Here is a 7,010-nt window from a genome sequence, read left to right on the forward strand (position 1 = left end):
CTGGCTCGCCCTGCCGCCGCCCGGAGACGCCGCGGGCCCGGCCCGGGGGCGGGGACGGCAGGACGGCGCCCACCAGCCCTCCGGGGGGGCCCTGGCCACGCTGTGCCGCCGCTGGCGAGGGGCTGGGCAACCCTTCCTGCCCGCTGGGGGCCGGCAGCCGCCGGCAGCCAGACCGCACTGGTCCGGGGCTCCCCTTTCCCCCTTCCCGCAGCCCTCCTTCTCCTCCTCCTCCTCCCCCTCCCACGGCCGTTTGCAAGACAAACAAACCAGAGGGAAGCGAAGAGAGCCCCGGGACGGACGGCGGCGGTGTCTCCCGGATTCAGCCCCCCCTCCCGGGGTCGGAGGTGCAGCGGCTCCTCCGGGCAGACCCTGTCCCAGGCTGTGCTTTTGCTGCTCTAACCTAAGCGCGCTGGGATGAGGGCCCGTGCCCTTTTGGAACGGACACACCAGTCTTTCTCAGCCCGCGTCTCAGGGTGTTGTATGCACATACATTGTATTTTCTACACAACGCTTTCCTGAACAGGGTAGGTCAGGCGCTGATAAGGATTGCTCATAAAATACCCAGCCCAGGGAAATTACTTCCCTTTTCTTTTGCCTTTTAGGGGCATTCAATAAAGGGACACGCTGAAAAACTGCTGCAGTCTCAAACATCATGTTACTTATAATGCTTTAATGACTTGTGGTAACTCTCCTGTAAAGCAGATCTACAAATGAGTGAGGTTTTGTTCTGCCAAAGCTGAGCTCTACTGCAAAAAAATCCACTTATATCCCAAAACCTCAGAGTACGACTAGAAAAGTGCATAGGTGTTTGGAGAAATTCCACTCACTTTCAAGAACAGCTCCAAATTAGCTACAATATTGCTTCATGCTATGCTTAACTTGTCTGTAGGGACACTACAGATAAGGCAAAGCACGCAAGTTTGGCATGGTAAGTGTTTGGGGTTAGTTTATATTTCCCAATGCATATCAAGGAATTACATTATGTGCACCAGGAAGCCAAGATCATACCTTCAGCATTTTTCCAACTCTATTTATTCAAAGACAACTATGTATCTTCAGGCCCTTCAGTACAAAAGCATAAGGAAACATCTTTAAACTTTAGGCTTTTCATCTGAACCTTTTTGTAGGGCTATTTCTGCTCACGCTCTCCCAAAAGGAATCAGTGAGATTCAGTAATTTTCCAGTATTGATTCAGTTGCAGGAATTGGACCTCAAATTTCACCTGAAGTAAAATGTAAAATTGTCCCAACTCACAACACAATGCACTGCATTGTCACCTTCTGTGGTTCTCTAACATGTCGCCTGTGTGGTGTGTCCTTGTCTTTAATCTACAGTAACTCTCAGTGGCTTTCAGAGCTTAGAGATCTTTTAGGCCTGAAGCAGGGTATCTTAACAGGTTTCCCTGTTAAGTTTCCTTACCAAGATGGGGAGAAATGGACCTGCAAATTGTCACATCATGATCATCAAGGACTGACCCCTCAAGATCTATTTTGCTCTATAGGAGAACCTGAACATTTCTTACTTTGGAAATTCACATCTTTTTTTCTTTGAAAGTCATTTGGAGGCTATGTACTCCTGTACTGATGATGTCTAGTTCTTCTCCCAAGGCAAAGCTCACTTAGTTATTAGGACACCTACAAATTTGTGTTTCAAGAAGGTATTTCTTTTGAGCTTAAAAATATCCTGGATCTCACTTTGGGTTTGTCCAAATGTCTTGCACAATAGCTACAGATAAGGAGAAAGGGAGATGTAAAATACCGGGGAAAAAAAAAAAAAAACTGGAACAGGCAGGTTTCCCTGTAAGCTGATGTTGTCTCTATGGAGCCACCTGTAAGGTATTACATCAGTTCAGGTGTTATGGGCAAAACTGGGCAGGGCACGGTAACGGGTAACAAATATGCTGTGCTGAGGAGCAGTGTGCTCCTCTGACAGGGAAGTTTTAAAGTCTTTAGGAGGACCCATGTTGCTTTGTGCACGATGAAACAATACCTGGGGGGGGTGGGGGGGGGTGCATATGATATTCAGTATAAGCCAACAGCTCGTTGATTACCCCTGTTAACACCTTTTCTTCTCCTAGAGGGCTGAGCTGATCAGGAACAGTGATTCCCACCCTCTTCCCCCAGTTCTTCCCTCCCTTTCTTCAGGCTGGTATCTGGCTCACTAAAGGGTTGGCCTTTCAGATCTCTAACGTGGTAAAAGCTTTTTTTTTTTTTTTTTTTTTTTTTTTTTTTTTTTTTTTTTTAACTGGGTTAATATTCCCCAAGGTTAACTCAGCTTGCTAACAAAGGTCAAAGGAACAGCAGAGCAGAGCTGGAGCAGCCAGGGTGGAGGTGGGGAGGGGGACACTGCCTCCTCTTGGCAGCAGAAGCTGTCAGGTCTGTTCAGCTTGTCTTTTCTAGTCGAGGAGTGAGCTCGCGGCTCTGTCATCTCTTCCGAAATAGTTGTATCTACATATTATTGTGTTTTAATTATGCAAGCTTTTGAAGAGCAGGATGCCGAGTGTTCATTTTATTAATGGTGTATAAGCAAACTTTAAAGGAGAGATCAGGGCAGGGTTTGGTTTTTCAGAGTGGCTGCATGCTTTGGGAAGGCCAGGGTGAGTCCCCAACGGGAGAGGGACTTTCTCTTGCTGAGGAGCCTGGAGTTCACTGCCCACCACTCCAGGTGTCAGAGTCTCAACATGAACCAGCCTAACACTGCTGATATCCGCACTTACTCCAAACACCTTTCTCTCACTTAAATATTAATAGTTAAATGTTCAGTAAACCATGTCCTCCTGAATATATATGTGCAGGGCAGGGGAAGGACGCTTGGATGTTTTCTTTTGTTTTTTACAGGCATACAAGCTAACATTTCCATAGACAGATGCTAAGCATCTGAATTTCAGTATATAAAATAAACTGATCTTTTTAAGTGTCTGGCATCACCTGCCATTGTACATTCTACCACATGATACTTTTGGCTTCCTATGACACCCCTTTATTCTCTAAGGTAGCTCTGCCCACCCATTAATCATAACTCACTTTGTTTCTGCAGCACTTTGTTATCGCAGTTCATTTCCTACTCTGTTAATACCCAACATATCATTTGCTCCATTGTCTTTTGTACTTCTGAAGTTTTGCCTGTGTTTCTAGTGTCTAATCAGAAACCCAGGGGAGTGGGAGATAAGGTCTCTGTAAACCCAAACTGCAGAGTACTCATTCAAAGCATGTCAGGATGAGCTTGCCCTTGCCACTTTGGGACTACAGCATAAGACTTTCGTTTACCATGCCAATAGAACTAGAATTAGAGGTACCTCCAGGGAAATTCAGTGCTAAAGCCCACAACTGGGGGGAAAAAAAACCAAAAACAAACAAACCCAAACCTAAAAACATTCAGATAAGGAACTGGTTCACCCAACTCAACACCTCCTTCATTTTCACAACCCAGCTTTAAGCACCAGGTTTCTCATTATGCCCTACTGCGGGGGAGTCCTCTATATGTTTTTTTTTTCATCGGTACCATGAAAGAGAGCTCTGTGGTTGTTGACATTTCACGACAGACGTTACAGTTATGCACTCACCCATAAAACTACATCAAACCTGGGAACTTAATTAGTCATTTAATAACTGAGCTTAAACTAAATGTATGTTGACTTTAGAAGCCCATTTGCATCTGCTGGTACTACCAAGAATACACACATAAATTTACCCACTACAGGTATATTTGAAAATCAAAATAAAAGGGCAGACATCTTCAAAAATAATCTTTTTCTAACTGTTGAATGGCTGTGAAACAGGAGGTAGTCCTTTGTTGGGGTATTAACTAAATATGTTGAAAAACCACAACTCCTTAAACCCATTACCCTGTTATCTGGGAACTAGAAGAAGGTCTCACGTGCCTGCAGATTAGAAAGGTGTGCTCACTTCTTTCCCAGCATTTCAGAAACTTTTTTAGGAGTTTCAAGCCCTGCACAGATGACAAAAAAAAAAAAATTGCTCCAGCTCTTCTTGGTTCTGATTTTTTTTTTCTTTTTCCTCCCAGCTTAGCTTTCTACTATAGAGACAAAAAAGGCCTCAGAGATTAAATTCTTTGCTGTCTCCCAGAGGGAAGAAACTGTTGGGAATAAGTGACTTTAACTTTCCTTTAGGTGCATGTTGTTTCAATGGATTTCTTGTATGTTACTGTAAAACAAGAGAGAATAAAAATTCAAATACTGCTTTTTGTTGGATTTTTCTGGGTGTACCATGTAAATACAGCTGCATAGAATTTGACCTACAAATTTGACCTGCTACCCACATTAAAATAATGCTACTCTTGTGGCACAGAAATTGAATTACAACTTCAATTTATTGTATGATTTTTTCTTGATACTCAGCATCTTTTTTTTTTCACTGATCTGGTTGTTAACTTTGTCTTGCACTTGTAACACAAAGCAGCAATAAATCCATACTACTCAGCCAGTTAAACCACGTTTATAGTTATTCTTGTGCCACCAAACAGGCCTGAAGCTACTACAATGCATCAGTGAATATGGGTTTCGATGCAGACTGATCTCACTGTTCTTATAAAAAGAAATTCCACAACTACATTTTGACTTACATTTTAAAATACATAATTCAATATGGATTTGCTAAAGGAAAATTACTCAATTCTTATGCAACTGACTTTAAACAATTAGTGACAGAACTGTGTTTCAGTAAAAATTAGAATCAAATATATTTAGTTTTACTGGTGCATACAGAAAAGTACTGATTGGGAAAATAAAAAGAAACAAACCACAATAAATCTTAAATTGAGATTTTTATATTTTTTTCCCAGTCAGAAATCAAAAATGATGTATTGGATCCAAATGTAATCTTGGACAAAATTTACATTGATTTAGTGCAGCCAGATCTTCTCAACTGATCATTGAATTATAATCTGTTTTATAAATGTTGAATGTTACTCATGACATCTTACATCAACAAATAACTTATTTTTTTATAGATCCAGGAAAATCACTAGTTTTCATTTCTTTGGTAATAATTCTGTGCTACAGAAGTTTAAAAAAAAAAAAAAAAGGAACAAGACCTTCTGAACAGCTGAATTTTCTGAATACCTGCATGAGATAACCAGAGATAAATCATATCCGAAAAGAATTGCCTTTTGTTTGTTTGAATAATAAAGAGTTAGGGTTTTTTTCACTTTCAATCCTAGTTCAGCTCCAGATTTGTTGTATAGCTTTGGCAAACTTGTTTCCATCTGCCTTCATTTCCTGCTCTGAAAAAGGGAATTAATGGTATGCTTTATCAGGAGGAGTATAGCTATTTTCACATTTAACCAAATATTTGTAGAAGTGCTTGGAGACTTGTTGATTAACCTGTTATAAAAGGGTAATAATAAAGTGTCCTCTTTATATTTACCTGCAGCTAGGCAAGCTTTTATGGTCTGTTCCTGCATCAGGTAAAAGTACTTGATTTTTATCAACAATTGGACATTGTTTTAATTCTGTGATAAACTGTAAATCACCGATTGGTTGCAAACAAAATACTGATCCAGTTCACTGGATCAGGCATGCTATAAGCAAGTGAAAATGCAGTTCAGTTTCACCTGTTTATATTCTTCAGCAAACCAGCAATTAACTCTGGAAAAAATATATTTAATTGCAATTACAAGAAAGTGCTGTTTGCATATGCAAATTCAAGATTTCAGTTTCTGTGATTGTACATCTGAACAAATACTCCTCACAAAGGGACGTCTGCAGTTCTTTGACATTCAGAAAGCTGTGCTTTCCATGGAAGCAGCTAGATGTGTTGCCCGTAACTTTTCACAGGATAACTTCATGGTTGTGAGTAAGGCAAGATTTTACAGTTTGACTCCAATATGTTCAGTTATTTTTCTTGACTTTTTTTTTTTAATTTTAACTGAAGTGGTTCAGTGATGCCCTATTTGCAATATGAATGAATCTTGGAGTAGAGAAAAAAATGGTGATTTCTGAAATTATTTCTGAATCACAGTTACCAGTATTCCACATCTCAGTATAAAAATTATTAACCTGTAGTAGAACATCACACACTTGTCACTCTTACTGCTTGCTACAGTTTCCTCATTAATGACTAAAATATGTTTACATTTCTTCATCTTACTTCATCATTCTTAATTTAAGTCTGATTCTCTTCACTGGTTTATTTTGGTTCAATGGCTACATTAATTCCTTAAGAAAGAACTGTGTTTGCTTGCCTGCTGCCTATGTAAAGAAGTCTTGTGTTTGAAGGCACAAATAAAACAAAGCCAAAATACTTCTTATCTTTAGAGAAGGCGTCACAAGAAAACAGATCCTTTCTGGTGAATAATGAGAACTGTAGCATTACTATTTTCCTCTAAGAGGTGAAAGATTGATGCTTTAATTCCACCTTTACTTAATTGCCAACACTTTGGCATTAAGCAAGTAAATTTTTGAAGAGGAAATTCCTGTGCTACTTTAACTGCTTGCTTACCAAACTTTTTCTTACTAGTTCTATAACTCTTTTGGGATCAAATCCCAACCACATTGAAACATGTCAAAGCTTCATATGAAGCTAAAAGAAGCTAGCTGGAAGTATTTGTTTTCTCTGGGATTGATTGGACATAGGTCATCCAACTCCTGTACAGCCACCTGGTGAGTAATTTTCAGAAGGCAATTTGAACCCATCCTGTGAAAGGAGTACAAGCTGGCTAATATGAGTTTCTGCTGGTGATGGACCTCTTTTTCTAAATACTTCACTGGTAACAACAGCAACAGTCCTCATACAACAAATACCAGATAGGACTGACATCTTCACCGCTGTTCTGCTTAAAACTGTTCAAAGTATAGGTACAAGGAAAAACACTTAGACACCATTCCATGTACACTGTAGAAAATGGCCTTGGGAAATGGGTATTTCCATAAACATCCAAAGTTGACAAAGCTATGCTTTAGGTCTTAACACTGTACTGCTATTACTAATTGGCCAAGTGGGGCTTATAGAGTTTCTTTGCAAAATACTAATTATCTTGCTGTCTGTCTGCAC

This window comes from Strix uralensis, chromosome 2, assembly GCF_047716275.1.
Source record: "Strix uralensis isolate ZFMK-TIS-50842 chromosome 2, bStrUra1, whole genome shotgun sequence".
In the NCBI taxonomy this organism is placed as follows: Eukaryota; Metazoa; Chordata; class Aves; order Strigiformes; family Strigidae; genus Strix; species Strix uralensis.